The sequence below is a fragment of the Acinonyx jubatus genome, chromosome A1 (genome assembly GCF_027475565.1).
Source record: "Acinonyx jubatus isolate Ajub_Pintada_27869175 chromosome A1, VMU_Ajub_asm_v1.0, whole genome shotgun sequence".
NCBI lineage: Eukaryota > Metazoa > Chordata > Mammalia > Carnivora > Felidae > Acinonyx > Acinonyx jubatus.
This window is the reverse complement of record NC_069380.1, coordinates 182,898,942-182,916,550: the sequence shown is the minus strand read 5'-3', so window position 1 is coordinate 182,916,550 and position 17,609 is coordinate 182,898,942.

Sequence of the window (17,609 nt, the reverse complement as noted above, 5' to 3'; positions counted from 1 at the left end):
GATTCACTGATTCAATCATTTGAATAGCACTAACTATATCACAAGCATCCTACTAGGCACTAGAAAGACGACAACTTAATTTCAGCTCAAGCAGTACTTAGACCCGACCAGGGAGTAAGAAAAATATGTAAACAAATCTTTATAGTGCAACACAGGAAGTGACACCCTAGGAGATATATTCAAAGTAAAGAACAATATCTTCTTCAAGACACATTAAAATAAAATTGTCTAAATCAAAGACAAAGAGAGAATTTTAAAAGCATCAAGAGAAAGCAACTTTATTTCAAACTAGGAAACCCCCATAAGGTTACTGGCAGATTTCTCAGCAGAGCCCTTGCATACTAACAGGGAAAGGGATAATATATTCTAAGTGGTGAAAGAAAAAAAATGCCAACCAAAAGTACTTTGTCCAGCAAAGTGGTCCTTCAGAAACAAAGGTGAGAAAAATACTTTCCTAAACAAACAAAAGCAGAAAGAGTCATCACCAATTCATCTGCCTTACAAGAAATGCTGAAATAAATTCTTTAAGCTGAGGTGAAAAGATGCTAACTAATAACATAAAAACATATGGGGAAAAAAAACCACTGGTAAAGCCAAGTATATAGTAATTCAGAATACTCTAATAATGTAATATGGTGGTGTATTAACCCCTTAACTCTAACATAAAAGTTGAGGGTCAAAGTGAAAACAGCTAGAGCCACAATAATTTGTTAATGGATGTGCAATGCAAAGAGATGTAAAGTACTGCATCAAAAACATAATCTGTGGAGGGGAATAAAAACCTAGGCTTTGTATACGTAATTTAAATTAGCTGTTTTAGTTTAAAGTAGACTGTTGTCTCTATATTTCAACTAAGCCACAGAACAAAAGCTTCCATGAAATATAGGAAGAGAAGACAAAAAAATCAAAGTATACCTCTACAGGAAGTCATCATTTCACAAAGAAATAATGGAACAGAGCAACTACAAAACAACAAGAAAACAATTAACAAGATGACAAAGTCAGTCTTTAATTATCAATAATTATTTGAAGAGCAAATGGATCAAATGCTTCAATCAAAAAACATACAGTGGCTCAGAAAACCCAGAAATAAACCCATAATTATATGCGCAATTAATCTTTGACATTGTAGGAATAAATATACAATGGGCAAAAGACAATCTCTTCAACAAATGGTGCTGGGAAAATTGGACAGCCATGTGCAAAAAAACGAAACTGGGTTTCACCATACAAAAAAATAAATTCAAAATGGATTAAAGACCTAAATGAGAGACTGAAACCATAAAAAGCCTTGAAGAGAGCACATACAATAATTTCAGCAACATTTTTCTAGATATGTCTCCTAAGCAAGGGAAACAAAAGCAAAAATAAACTATTGGGAGCACATCGAAATTAAAAGCTTTTGCACAGCAAAGGAAATGATCAAGAAAGCAAAAGACAACCTACTACATGGGAGAAGATATTTACAAATGATATATCTGAGAAGGGATTAATATCTAAAACATATGAAGAACTTGCACAACTCAACACCAAAAAACCAATCTTAATACAAAATGGGCAGAGGACCTGAATAGACATTTTTCCAAAGGAGACATGCAGATGACCAACAGACATATGAAAAGATGCTCAACATCATTCATTATCTCAGGAAAACGCAAATCAAAACCATAATGAGATATCACCTCACACCTGTTAGGTTGGCTAAAATCAAGAAGACAAGAAACAACAAGTATTGGCGAGCACATGGAGAGAAAGGGAACCCTGGTATACCATTGATGGGAATGTATGGAGGTTCCTCAAAAAAAAAAATCAAAAATACAATTATCATATGATCCAATAATTCCACTATTGGGTATTTACCCAGGGAAAGTGAAAATACTAACTCAAAAAGATATGTGCACCCTATGTTTACGATATCATTATTTACAATAGCCAAGATATGGAAACAACCTAAGTGTCCACCAATAGACAAATGGATAAATGAATATGGTATAAATATACAATGGAATATTATACAGACATTAAAAAGAATTAAATCATGTCATTTGAGACAACATAGATGGACCTAGAAGATATTAAGCTAAATGAAATAAGTCAGACTGAGAAAGACAAATACCATATGATTCTACTCATAAATGGAATAGAAAAATGAATAAACAAACAAAAAGCAGAATCAGAACTATAAATACAGAAAATAACTGATGGTTGCCAAAGGGGAGGTGAGTGAGGGACTGGGCAAAATGGGAGCAGGGGAAAGGGAGACACAGGCCTCCAGTTATGGAATGAGTAAGTCACAGGAATAAAAAGCAGAGCATAAGGAATACAGTCATTGATATTATAACAGCAATGTATGGGTACAGGTGGTAGCTGTACTTGTGATGAGTATAGCATAATGTATAAACTTGGCACATCACTAAGTTGTATACCTGAAACTAATGTAATATTGTATGTCAACTATAAATATTATATTATATATATTATATATAATGAAAGAAAAGAAAACTATCAAGGTCATCAAAAACAAGTAAAGTCTGAGAAGCTGTCACAACCAAGAAGTGCCTAAGGAAACATGGCAATTAAATGTAACGTGGTATTCTTGATGAGATCCTGGAACAGAAAGAAGACATTAGGCAAAAACTAAGGAAATCTGAGTAAAACTTGGTCTTCAACTGGTAAGAATACATTAATGTTGGTTTACCAATTGGGCTAATATATCATATTATTTTAAGTTACTAAGAATAGAGGAAACCAGGTATGGGCTATGTGAAAACTCTACACTATCTTCACAACTTTTGTGTAAATCTAAAACTATTCTACAATTCTAAAGTTTACTAAAAATAAATGTCACAAGAACCAAAAAGAATTTGAAGAATGTAGGAAAGACAATTAAATATTTTGACCTTTATGAACTTTTTAGAACGATAAATAGCATCCCCTGAATATATACCTCCAAATATTCAGCTAACCTGAAACTTCATGGGAAAGATAAATATTGATTCTCAATATATTAGAATATTATAAGAGTAAAGCAACTTTTTAGCCAATTCCAAAAGGTAGAACTTCTGAAAAAAATAAATGACTCAAGCAGTGTTTTAGGGCAAACCAATCTGACCTTCCTGAAGTGGATGAATTGGTATTATTAAAGAATAAGATTGTGTCCTTAAATGATTCTCCCTCAATTCCTGGGAAGGCACTTTCTTATTTTTCTTACCCAAACATTCAAACTGATGGGCCTGAAATGAACTACCAAGGACTGAATGGACTAAGGTCAATTTTCACAGTAATGGAACAAAATGGGATCATGGAATCTCAGAGCTGGTGAAATCACCAAGGTCAGCCCCTCATCTCTGACATGAGGAAGATCTGAGCATGGGAGATGAGGTGTCTTGTCCTATAAAATATGTGTAGCTAGTGCCTCAGTTGACTCGAGAGCCTCCAGGGCCATGCTTTCTCCAACGTGTAACGCAGTGACAGTGAATAGCGGCTGTTTGTTCCTTCTTACAGCCATTCCCTTCCCAAAACTCTCTTTGGCTCCCTCTCTCCTGACAGACAGTGCTTCTCTATCACAACACGTTATCACTAAACAGATAGAGTTTAAAATAGTCATCTACATAGTAGCCCTTGCATCCTTTACTCAAGATAAGAGGCACTAAGTAAACTTATAATTCCTTCTCTGAAAGACAACATGCACGAATATAAAGTAGCTATGCCCTAAGGTGACAAGTTAATACTGGAACTGGAGTAAACAATCTTATACCATAATAAAACTCAAAAACTTCATTAAAGTAATGTTTGCTTATTAAACTGAAACCAATTAAGAGTAATCAACAAAAAGTGATCCATTTCTTCTAGTATATTAATTTAATTTGGATGAGACCAAGTTATACCTAGAATTAATCACCTCAATGGGAGATGGTTAAAATGGTTAGGTTTTCTATCCTATCAGTTTTAAAACTAAAATGGAGAAAAACACAAAAGCAGTTCAATTTAAATAAAAGTTCAGCTTTGAACTTGAAAATAATCAGATAATGAGCAGACACAGCTATTTTTCCAACTTAGATTTTAATTAGTTTTCTTTGGTCTGAGGCTGATATGCATCCAATAAACTTGCAAATTTAGCAATTATCTGTAAAAATCTTGTCCTTTAAATAACTTGAGAGTTGTCTCCTGGGACTAAAAATATAAGCAACAGATACAGAAATGTTTAAAAATGAAAATTCTGCCTCACTAAAATATACTTAGAAACAGGAAAAATCTGTGCTGAAATTAGTTACTCCAAAATTGCATCATTTGCCCATGAATTTCAAACTTATTAAACTTTCAAAACCTCAAAGGCAGAAGGAAAATGTCAGCAATTGATGGCAAGCAAGAGTAAACTTTGTATTATGTTAATGCTTCGCAAACCTCGAAAGTTGAATTTCAGAGCAGGAAGATCTCTGTAAATACCTAATTCAAATTCTGTATTTCACATTTGTTCAACATACCCCAGAGGGGGAGCTCTTTTCCAGAAGGGACAAGGGTGGTTGAAATTAGATTTGAATGGTGCTGCCTGCTCTCTCAATGCTCAACACCCTTTTCCATAAAAAGGTGAAGCCTTCTCTGCTTCTGCTCTTTGAACCTGTGTGTCTGCCACTGCTTAGATCGTATGAAACCTGCATTCCCCTATCCTCATCTGTGTTTTCCCCATTCCACTTTACCCTAAAAGTCAAGACTATTTACTTTCGGATCTTTATTTCCTTATAGAGCACAAGACTTGACTGTTTGCGTTCCAGCTTAAAGAAATAGGTCTAATATACCCTACAACCTTTATTCTTTTCCTCCAAAAGCAGGGTGACAGTAAGTACGATATATTTCTCAGATCCAAGATAAGCAAAAGAGTAGCTATGAAAGTGAATGCTAATTAAAGAAGAATCATACTAAATGGAGTTCCCTTCCATGACTCAACACAGTTGATTTAATGGTTAAGAGGCAGGCACTGGAATCAGACTTGTAGACTTTAAATCCTGCTTCTCCCACTGACTAGCTATCTGATTTTAGGCACAATGTTCCTCTCACTATAACCTTATCACTTTTATAGTTAAAAAAAGAAGAAGACATTTTAAAATATATTTTTAACAATTATAAGTAAATATATAATATATATATTAAAGTCCCTGGTGTAGTTCTCACACTCTTCTCACAATCATCTCACCATTTTTATAGATTGGAAGTTAAAAAATGTATATATTAAACATATAAATATATATACATATAATATATATACATATAATATATATACATATAATATATACATATATATACATATAATATATATACATAAAATATATATACATACTATATATATTATATATAAGTCCCTAGTGTGTGTCCCATGAGTACTACCTAAATACATCTGTTTGAAATATCAAATAAAAATAATTTCATGATTTTTCATCTTTCAAGGGGGCATCTGTGTTTTACTAAACATGTGTCAGCCAGCCTATTATACAATCCAGAAGCTGCTTATATAAGTTCCTTAAAATGTCTAAGTTTCAGGTTTCCTCATATGTCATTCTTGTAGGATTAATAGACACATTAAAAACCCTGCTGTATGTTGGCTGTAGAGATTTGGCAGCCTTTTCGCCCCTTTATAGCAGAAACTAGAAGCTTAGGAACTACCTTTCTCAGACTGTTTTGTCAACAGCCAAATGATTCTAGGTATAGTTTAGGTTCTACCAATTTGGGGGAGTTTTCCAAGACAGAATACAGCCAGAAGCTTATGACTCTTCCCTCTGGCACCAATTGGCAATCATGTGAGCTTTGGCAGACATGAAGTTTTGCAATGGCCTCTGGGTATTTTGCCCTGAGTTACTTACCTTCTTCACACTACAAGTTTTCTGTGTTTTCCTAACATGGCAAAAGCAGCAACTTACTGATCCTCTAAAAATCTATAGCAAATAGAAAGTTAATGACAGCTTTTCTTCATCTTCATTCACTCTTTGAGCTGATTTAATGATTTTATAAGCACCTAATCCCCTGTATTAAATTCCTTTCTTCTCAAAATTACGCAATGGTATCTGTTTTCCTGACTGACCTGACTGATAAACATACATTCATCATAGTGCCTAGTACACAGTAGGCACTCAATAAAGGTAATTTTTAATAGTGGTAATAGTAATAGCCATAGCAGCATAGGGTAAAGGCAGTAGAGGCAGTAACCTAAATCCCCACATTGTCAACTAAAACAAGGACAGAGTACCATGCAAATAAGGGAAAGTTCTGTATTATAGAGATAATAAGAGAAATACAACAGTAATTTTTAGAATTAGGTGAAATAATTCAATTCAGCTACTTTGTAGAATAATTCAGGGATTAGGGGTGCTGACCCCACACACACAGTTGAAAATCCACATATAACTTCTGACTCCCCCAAAACTTGACTACTAATAACCTGTTGGCTGGAAGCATTCCTGATAACATCAACAGACAATAGCACACACTTTGTATGTTATATGTACTGCATACTTTATTCTTACCAAAAAGTAAGGTAGAGGAAAGAAAATGTTATTAAGAAAATCATAAGAAAGAAAAAGTACATTTATAATACTGTACTGTATTGAAAAAATCTGCATATAAGTGGACCCATGCAGTTCAAACCTGTGTTGTTCAAAGGTCAACTGTATATGAATTTGCCAGTATTTTATGTCTATGTAATTTGGAGGCATGATCTCTAGACAAGAAAGCAGCAGATCTGGGTTCAAATCTCATTCAGCACCCCCCCTTTTATGTTTATTTATTTTTGAGAAAGAGAGAGAGAGACAGAGACAGAGATGAAGTACAAGTGGGGGAGGGGCAGAGAGCCACAGGGAGACACAGAATGTGAAGTGGGTTCCAGACTTGGAGCAGTCAGCACAGAACCAATCCAGGGCTTGAAATCATGAACTGCGAGAGATCATGACCTAAGCCGAGGTCAGAATCTTAAGCAACTGAGCCACCCAGGTGCCCCTCACTCAGAGACTTTTTAACTATGACCTTGCAGAAGTCAGCTTTCTGTGCTTCAGTTGTCAGATCTGCAAACTGAAGTATTCAAGCCAAATGCTCATTGAGGACCTATTCAGTTGTTTAATGGCATGCTTTTAGAACTAAGTATGCAAAGGCCTTCAAGGGCCTTGAACACTGCCTAATGTCATTTAAATATTCTCCTGAAAGCAAATGTAGATGATTAATTTTCCTAAGAAAAAATCATTTGCATATCAAAAGGTATTTTTTCATTTTAACATAGGCTAGTTCCTGTCCCAATTACCACAAATTTTTATTAATAAAGTAATGCTGTCTCATTTCAACCAATTTACAGTCAAGAGAAAAGAGACCTGAGAAGTATCCATTTATCCATTTGTTCCAGGGAGCAATCATGCACTGGTCTTTTCGATCATCAAAAACAAACAAACAAGTAGCTTCTAGCCAACAAAAAAAGAGAGAGAGAGATGCAAAGAGACAGACAGACACACACACAGAGAAAGACAGAAAGAGATGGAGAGAAAAAGACCGAATGTGGAAATATTTTGAAAAGTACAAAGCGCTAAATAAATGTAAAAATAGATGGCTGGCAATGACCTAACTGGAGAATTAAAAATCAATGAATTCCATTTTTTTAGGTGGCTAAGAAATTTAAATTCCCCAAGGCAGTCCAACAGATAGTGGTTACAGCATGAGCTTTGAATGTAAGAGCCAGTAATTACTAGCTGTTTGACTGTAAGCAATTTAACCTCCATGAACCTCAGCTTCTCATTAGTAAAATGAGAATAACAATATCATAGATTGTTCTGTGGATTAACTGACAAAATACATGTGTATACTTGAATAACACTTATCAAGGTATTTACTATAGAGTAAATGCTCCATATCCGTTAGTTACTGGTAGAAATCACCCCTCCAACCTGCTGCTTTACTTCATGAACGATCCTTAGCTAACCCATTGCTGCCTTTTACAGCAACTTTATTATTCTAAACCCAGCTCTGCAAGGTTCAATTGATTTCAACCTATACCACCTTCGTCATTTGAAGATATGCTGAAGAATAAAAACCATCAGAAAGTGAATTGAACTTATTAAGTTAAAGCTAAAGTTGAATTAAAGTTGAATTAAAGGAGAAGTATGATTATTTTAGTGACTAGGAATATTCTGTTCTGTTACAACTCAATCTTTTAATCTACTTTTATTTTCAATGGATTCTGACCCATTCAGTCCTAATTTCATTATAAAAATGTACTGTGACCCAGAAAAGACCAACATGTACACTGGCAGTCCCACATGAGAGTAACTGATCAGATTACCTTCAATGACAGGAAGGTCTTGCAAAATCTAAAGAGGAAAATATTCAAATACAAGAAGCCTCAGAAAAATATTTTCAATGTACTAATAAATTGGTATGTTATCAGGCAGTTATTCTGAAAACTGGTGTGGTCCATGGCCCCTCATGGGCTGCCACATTCTTTATTCAAATTCAATGGCATGATCATTAACAAAAATTAGGCATAATATATGCCAGAGACTATTCTAGATGCTGAAGATACAGTGGCATATAATATAGAAGAAGCCCTTGTTCTCCTGGATTTACATTCTAGTGTCCAGAGACAGACACATAAAAATTAGTAATATATATTCTGTGCAGATGATGGTAAGTGCTTTGGAGAAAAATAAACAGTGAAGGGGAACAGAAATGCCACAGTGGGAAGAGAATTTCAATTTCAAATACTAGAGTCAGAGAAACCTTCACCAAGATGGTAACATCTGAGTAAAGATCTCAGAGGTGAGTTGTAAGCCATGTGCATATGTGGGGAAAGAGAACTCCAGGCAGAGGGAAGAACAAGGCAAAATGCTGGGGTGAGGAACTATAAGGAGGCCAGGGCTGCCAATCTTGTTTCTGACTGAACTCTTTTTCCTTAGATACAGTAAGGGAGTCCTGGGATATTTTGACCTTCCCAAAATGACATCCCTCCAAAAGTCAGGTAAGTCCTCAGATACAAGGTTGCAAAATTGAGCCCTGAACAGTAAAGACCTGGCAATACTCAGAATAACAGGATGCAATTTAAAAAGAAACATGTCCAAATGAATATCACACCACAGCCTTTGAAATCTGGAAAATACCACACCTATGAGTAAAGATTCAGAAATCATAATCATGCAGGGCACCTGGGTGTCTCAGTCGGTTAAAGCACCCGACTTTGGCTCAGGTCATGATCTCGCGGTTTACGAGTTCCAGCCCCATATCAGGCACAGAGCCCGGATCCTGCTTCAGATTCTGTGTCTCCTTCTCCTTCTCTGTCCCTCCCCCACTTGTGCTCTGTTTCTCTCTCAAAAATAAATAAAAACATTAAAAAAAATTTTTAAGAAATAGTAATCATGTAATAATGCACATATACTTTAGCAAATATTTGATAAGCATGCATTGTTTCATACAATATTCTTTGTATTATTATGAAGGCTATAAATAAGCAGACTGCATTTTCTGGCATTCTTGTCTTGACAGATAACAGAAAAACATCCACATCATCATGTGGTAAAACAACTCATGCACATGAAATCAATATTCCATACCACCCAGCAGCACCAGGAACATTCTGAAGATAATTTCCTTTGTAGTCTCACATTACATCTACAGCAATTTCCATTTACAGATAATCACCAGATAACCTCCTTCACATTATTCACAAGTACTGGATAGCACAGGTTCTGAAAATAATCTGTAAAAAGGTTATATTCTTTCCTTCCTTGTAGAAGTTTTGCATAAAGCAAAACAAGGAACAAAAAGGTATTTTTCAGGAAAAAAAAGAAAACTTCCCACTTATCCTTGGGCTGGACAATCCTTTGGGATTTTGTGGATGAAGACCTCATAGACAATTCTCTCTGGTCTTCTATTCTTCCATTAAATAACAGTTGCATTGGTCTTCCCAAAGTCCATTCTTCCCTTGTTCTGAAGAATCACCCATTTTTCTATCCTGAGTCATTATGTTTTGATTATGACTAAAAACTCTAGTGGTGAGCAGGTGGCTGAGATTGAGACAGAGTATTCCACACTCTCACTCGCAGGGCCAACTTCATGGGCTTGTAAACTGTGCAGGTGTACAGGGCCTTGCACTTAAAAGGACATCACACTTGGCTTAATACTCTGCAATCTCTGTTTCAAAATGTTAATAATTTCTCTCTGAATTTGTGTTTGGTAAGTGCAGTCTAATGGGACAATGAAGTACCCAGAAAAAAACACATAAAATATGCACCATTCTTTGCTGCTCCATTCAAAAATAGCATTTGCATATAGCAGGCAGGAGGCCCTTAATTATTATCAAAGACCTTTCCTTAAATATTTCTTCCATTGTTGTCATTTATATATTCTAATGTAAATGGCACCTGTTGAAAGACAGATTACAATGGGAATTGCCACTGCAATAGTGCCCCTAGAGGTCTGCAGGACTCTGGCACTCTCTCAGTTTGGGTTTCTCCATATACAGTCGTAGGGGTATAAGTACTTTATTTGGGAAGTGATACCAGGAAGTACTGTAAAGGAGTAGAAAATTGAGAGAGGAAATGTTAATACAGGGTGCATACATGGGCAAGTTACTGCTGTAGGCAACTGGGTATTAATCTGACTGAAGACTCTCAGAGTCTTTGTGGAACATACATAGGGATTCCCATCCCTCATGGGTTGAAAGTCACTCCAGGAACATTAACTCTCTAGCCTTTATGGCCTTCCCAGTGGTTGCCATACTCCTGCAGCCAGGGAAAGCCCTTGGACAAAGAAGCACAGAAGGCTGCAGACATAAAATGGAAAGTTGTACAGTAGTCCTAGAGTAGGCTGAGGGGATATGACTTAAAGAATCTGCTACAGATCCTGATATGTGTCTGCAACATGCTACTTGAGAGTGAATATTTATCTACTGTGCATCTGCTATGTACTAGGCATTGTCCTAGTTGTAAAAGATACAAAGTTGAAATAACAGACTGAAATCTCTGACATTATGAAACTTGTAGATGGGGGAAAATATTAACTAAAGTATTATACAAATATATGGAGCATGTTTTATGAAGTTCAGGAAGTAATAACTATATAATGATGATTTGGTCTTGTCTAAGAGATTAAAGAAACCTTCACAGAAAAAATGAGGTTTGCAATGAGGAACAAAAGTAAGAGTGTACTAAAAAATACTCTCAGTAACTTATAAAAAGGAAATGTGGGTGGGGTGAGGAGAAGAAGAAATAAGGAAGAAAGAAAGAACAAAGAAAGAGGAAGAAAGAGGAAGAGAGGAGCAGGAGGAAAGGCAAAAAAGCCAAGTAGGGACAGATCACTCAGACTTTAAAGCCTTTCATCCTTAGAATAAGAGCAATGAAAAGCCATTGAAAGATTTTAAGAAGGGGATATGTGTGTGGCAGGAAAATGATGTGTGTTTTGAAAGACTACTACACCTATCTTGCAGAGATTATTCTAGAAAAGTGAAGAGGATGTGTGAGAAGTACCCTTGAGGCCATAAGTAGCAAAATGGAGCAAAATGGTACCCTGGACTAGACAGACAGAGTTAAAAAGTAGATGAACTGATATAAAATTGGCAAAACATGACATTAAATAAGAGAGAAGGAGTACCCATGAAGATATTTCTACTTCTACTTCTGGCATTTGCTTATTGGAGTCCCATAAAGGGAGACACTTGTCTTGTTTATTGCTATACTTCAGTAACTAATATAATGTGCCTGGACCATAGAAAGGGTGAGATATATCCTTATATGTTACATAGTTATATACCTTATATATATATACTCCTATATATATCATACCTTATGTATATGTTATATAGTTATATTTTGATACATTTTGGGATAAATATCAAGGAAGGACAAATTTAGATAACGGAAGATTATTTTACTTTGAATGTGCCTTTGAGACCTCCAAGTGGAGATGCTGAGAAAGCAGTTTGAATAGTCAGTGGCTTACTAGTCAGCTAACTCTGGGAAAGTCACATGTATTTGATAACTGAGATTGCCTGGGAAGAGAATTCAGTTTGAGAAGAGTCTCTTGAGGAACTTGATTGTCCACAAATTAAACCTAACGTACAACTGCAAATGAATTTCTCCTTTGAAAATGCATGTAAATATTTGTGTTATTTTGATATAAATAAAATGGAAAGATTGTAGCTTTGGGGGTTGCTTCTTTGCTTTGTTGTTTTGTTTTTCACATTGCTTGATTTCTCAATCTCTTACAGATAATTTTGTTTTTCTCTCAGACATAATTTCCATCCAGACACAAATACACAAGTGGATCTCACATTTTAAAAGTCTGTGATAAAGCTTAACACAGCTTGAGATATTATAAATAAAAAAGCCATTCAACAGTGTTCTCAAATGGCTCTCTTTAGCCTCTAAATTTTCCAAAATGCAGAGTTAATTACTTAGTGGGCCATAATGGCAAATAAAATTAAATGGAAAGAAGACACAGAGTTGTCAATAAAATCCCAGAAACAAAACAACTGCTTACTTGTAGATCGATACGGCAAAGAAAAAAGCCTCTTTCTCAAGGTGTTTTTTCCCCTAATGGTAACACAATACACACATCAAATGAATAGTTTATATCTGCTCTCCAGTAATACCATACACATACAGAAAAGAATTTGATCTCTGGGATCATATAATCATATGCCAAAAACAGAAAAAAGAGTACTTAAATGACATTTAAAGCATTGGAAATAAAGCCAAAAATATTGGAACTTCAGGAAATTCTACTTATTTTATAACTTACTTGAGTTCAGATTCTTTGTTTAAACTCTCACACTACAGGAGAGAAAGGAAGTCTAAATGAGGGTAGGTACTATCCCCCAGATCATGAAGAGCTAATCAACAGTAGATCTGGGATTTGGATTACAGTGTGTCTTAGACCAGGGCCTTTGTCACCAAACCACACTTTTTCATTTTCCCTCTTTGTGAGTTCCTCTATTAAAGGAATCCCTGCTCTATCATGCACATTAACACAAGAGTCATTGTTCTGAACATGCAAGAGAAATGAAATATGAAACTCCTATTTGAATTTGACTGAGTCATCACCACCTCTGGTCACTGAGTTGGAACAGGAAGAAAAAAGAGGCTTACGGAGTTGTACCTGAGGGTGAATCTGTTCATGAGGGGAGATCAGCCTTCAGTTATTCAGAGCTGATTTGACTTCAACCGCTAGTAGGTGGCAACTTGCCCAGTTGTGAATACGATGTACCTGGCTCTTTACCCCGCTTCTGGGATTATGGACTTGAAATGAGAAGTGAGAATCAGACTTACATAATTTTAGATTTTGGAAATACTATTGGACATAAATGAAGAAAATGTTTTAAAAAAAACTAACAAAATAAATAAAGATATACAAACTGGTCTTGCCTTCAGAAAACCAAACTTAGTAGGAAATACTTCCTATATGCGATTATGTTTTGTTTGTTACATTTTGCAAACATTTAGTCAAATGTAGAGGTGTCCCCAGATGAAAATCTCCAGCTTCTAGCTCTCCTCTGACTTACAGACTCATACAGTCTCCACAGTGACTTCTATCCCACAGAAATCTCTAAAATTCTATCATGGATTTTTATCTCTCCCATCCAAATCTGCCCTACGACATTAAATTGTGTTCAAGCCACCTGGGTGCTTAGGTCAGAAACATGACAGTCATCCTACTCCTTCACATTCTGCAGGACATTTATCAGCAAACCCTATTGTTACCACATCCAACATGTGAGTGGGATCCACACACTGGTCTCCAACTCTGCCACCACAGCATAGTCAAAACCACAATCAATCCTCTTCTGCATCACTGCACCAGCCCCCCTGCCCAATCTCCTGGCTTCTAAATTCACACCCTCACCAAGTGAATAGTTGCTGAATTGATATTAGAAAAAACATTAACCAGATCATGTCATTTCCTTGCTTAAAAAGCTTCACCAACACCCAGATGAAACTACGAGAAAAAAATAAAATAAAAACAACCCAAGCCCTTTTTCATGGTCGAAGGTGAAGTCCTGCACAACTAAGCTCTGCCTGCTTCACCTATCTTCCCCTGCCTCCACTCACCACTGTAGTCACAGCCATCCAGCTACAGGGCCAACTCAGAAGCTGGTCAGGTGCACTGAAGTCTTTCCCACTTTAGGATTTCTGCAGGTGCTGTCCCTTTTGCTTCAATTTTCTTCTTTCTGCATATCTTTGATTGTTCCTTTGACTATTTCTGGATCCGGCATAAATGTCATCTCGATAAGTCCTTCCAGAGTCACCCAATTTGAAGACAAACATCCCCTCTCCACACTCTTATTCTCCACCCGCCAGCCTGGCCTTTGCTTTCCTTATAGCACAGCAACAGGTAATTAGATGTTGATTGGCTTGTTTACTTGCTTATTTCTTGTTTTTCCTACAAGATTGTGAGCTCTATGAGGGCTGGGCTTTGTTTTATCCACTAATTTATACCCAGCACCTGGAACATTGTAAGTACTAAGTATATATTTGCTGAATGAATGTATGATACAATGAAATGATAAATGCTGCTCCTTGCAGAATCATGGCATGCATCTTCAAAGGTCAGCCTGGCTGATTGTTGGAAGCAATCACGCAGAGGACATGACCTCTGTTTGACCCTCGAGCTAAAGCCTGGTAGTCAGAGGTTCCTCACACCCTGCCCTACCCTTGGAGTATACTTTCTGACTACCAATCCCACAGCCAAAGTCATTTTCTTTTTTTTTTTTTAATATTTTATTTTTAAGTAATCTCTGCATACAACATGGGGCTCAAACCCACAACACCAAGCCAGGTGCCCCACCAAAGTCATTTTTAAGGACACGACCCCGAGAAAGCAATATGTTTTAGAGATCATCTGGATGGCACACACAATCGAACCCAATTAAGTCGTGTATATAAACTTTTCAATTCTGGCAGGCAGGTGCAGAGAACTTCTTACCTTGTAGCACCCAAGACAAGCCTCATATGTAAGTTCCCTTGCTTATTAAAACTGCCACCTACCAATCTGGAGGGGACTGCCCCTTTCTTTGGCCTCTCCTTGCCATCCATGTACAGGGCCTAGATTGCAAACCAACATTGATAATCCACTGAATTCAGAAACCAGCATGACTTAGAAAGCAAAAACCAAAATCACAATCTGGCAGTTTTTGCAGCAAAAGGATGACTTTTCTCTCTCCTTTGAAATATGCTAACCATAGAATGTTCCACTGATGTCTTCAATTTCACAATTCTTCTTAGATCTTGGCTTTTATTTTTAACCTTGTTCCCATTTTAAAATCAGTGTTTGTTTCGGTCAGCATCAATGGGTATGCCATGTTGATTTCAGAGGAGTGAAATGAAAATTTAAGACTTTTATTTCCAGAAAGCCAATTATTTTGAATGTGTTGAGAAACTGAAGGCTCAAACATTTCTAATCTTTCTCAATCAGCATTTCCCAAAACATTTTTCTAAGAAAAAAACAGTTGTTCCAAGAAGTAATGTTGTACAAAAAGACATGCATACATACCTATATACATATATAAATACATACATATATGTATACATATGCACAAGGTGTTAATGTAGTCAATTATATATAGGAAATATTGAATTAAACAAGGTTAAATAGGCCTCATTATTGTTGATATCAGAGCCTTTTCTAATATGTGGATATGATTATGAATTTCTAAAGTAGGATAAAGTACTTTGAATTTCCAATTTTATTTGGCTATGAAGTCTTTATCATCTGTTATCATTTTGTAGAACTTTGTTCTACATGAGAGAGTACAGAAAATAATTTTCTAAAAAATTATCAAATTCTAATTCAAGAATTTTTAAATTGTAGAATCATCTCACTAAGTCTCTTGACCAGATGTCACAAACTGAAATGCACACCACATCTCCCAGATAAAATAAATGGTTCTAAGGGGGCACCTGAGTGGCTCAGTTGGTTAAGTGTCTGACTTCGGCTCAGGTCATGATCACACAGTTTGTGAGTTCAAGCCCCGTGTCAGGCTCTGTGCTGACAGCTCAGAGCCTGTAGCCTGCTTCGGATTCTGTGTCTCATTCTCTCTCTGCTGTGCTGAGTCTGTCTCTAAAAAATAAACAAATGTAAAAAAAATTTTTTTTCTAAATAGATGGTTCTGTTGGGCTAGATGGGGACTATGCCACTCTGGAAAGCATATATACAACATAAAGGAGAAAGCAATGATTCAGCCTCAGCTGTAATGTAGAACCAATGTTCCAGATTATTTTACTTTCCAAAAGAAGCCAGAAACTTGGAATTTGTATTAAAGCTCCCCATTTTTAGATATTTGTAACTAATTTGCAGTTTCAGACACTGCACAGACCAAATAAAAATACCTGTAGGCCAGATTCATTACATAATTAATTCATTCAAAGTTTGCGATTTGATTTAAACTGCTTAGTATAGGTATTTTTCTGTTCTGTTTTTCAAAATTCTGTACTTAGGTTCTTGTCCTAATATTGTTACATTTGTGACTATCTTTGATTTACTTTTCCTTATGGTCCTCCGTGAATCTTCTATTTTGGCCAGTCTTTTAACTAGAAGGCACAAATTAACTTCAGAATAGTCAAAATTTTCTTTGCATACATATAACTAGAAAGGGCCAGATAATAGGACTAGAGTAGATAATGCCCTCCAAGATAAGTTTTATTTCCTTGAAGTGATTCATTTACTGCCATACATTGTATAATGTCCTATTCTACTGAAATAGAAATTTCTAAAATAACTCACTAAAGACCATTTCATTTGGAAATATTAGAATTTTTCAAAGGGAAATTTGTGTAGGTCCTGGAAATAGTGATTTTAATATCATTAGGACCTAGGCATTTATTGTCTATAAAACAGGGGGGAAAAAAAGGAGAATAGCAAGAGCATGAGTGTTGGAGTCAAGCCCTGTGTTCCAATCCCAACCCCTCTCTTATTGGCTGGCTGACCTTCACTAAGGCATTCTCTCAAAGTCTTCACATCTCAGTGTCCTAAGTTAAAATGGAGAAGATAATAGTACCTCCTTCAACAAGTTGCTCATGATTCCATTTTTATCACATGCTCAGAATAATACTATTATAGCCATTGAAAAGAGATTTATGGGTACCATGTTGTAAGGCTGAGATGTGTGCCTACTAAAGGGCAACAGGAAGAGATTTCTTTGTGATGATGGAACATTTCTGTGTCTTGCATGTGATGATGGCTGCATGAATAGATGCATGTGGAAAAATTTCATAGATGATATACACCAAAAGAGAAATAAATGTAAAACTGATAGACTCTGAATATAGTCTGAATTCAAGTTAATGTCTTGCTAAAGTCAGTTTCCCAGTTTCGACAATGGTCTATGGTTATATATTGAGAAAGTTGCGTGATGAGTACACAGAAACTCTCTATACTATTTTAAAACTTCTAATGAGTCTTAAACTATCTCAAAATAAAAAGTCTAAAGGAAAAACAGAAAGAAAAAAAAAGCTTGCTGAGAGGATTATATATGATAATGGAGCAAAGAACTTAGCATAATATCTGGCACATTATAAATGTTGTCTAAACAGTAGGTATCATTGTTTTATTATTACTAAGTCTAGGAACTAAAGCTTAAAATTATGAAAATG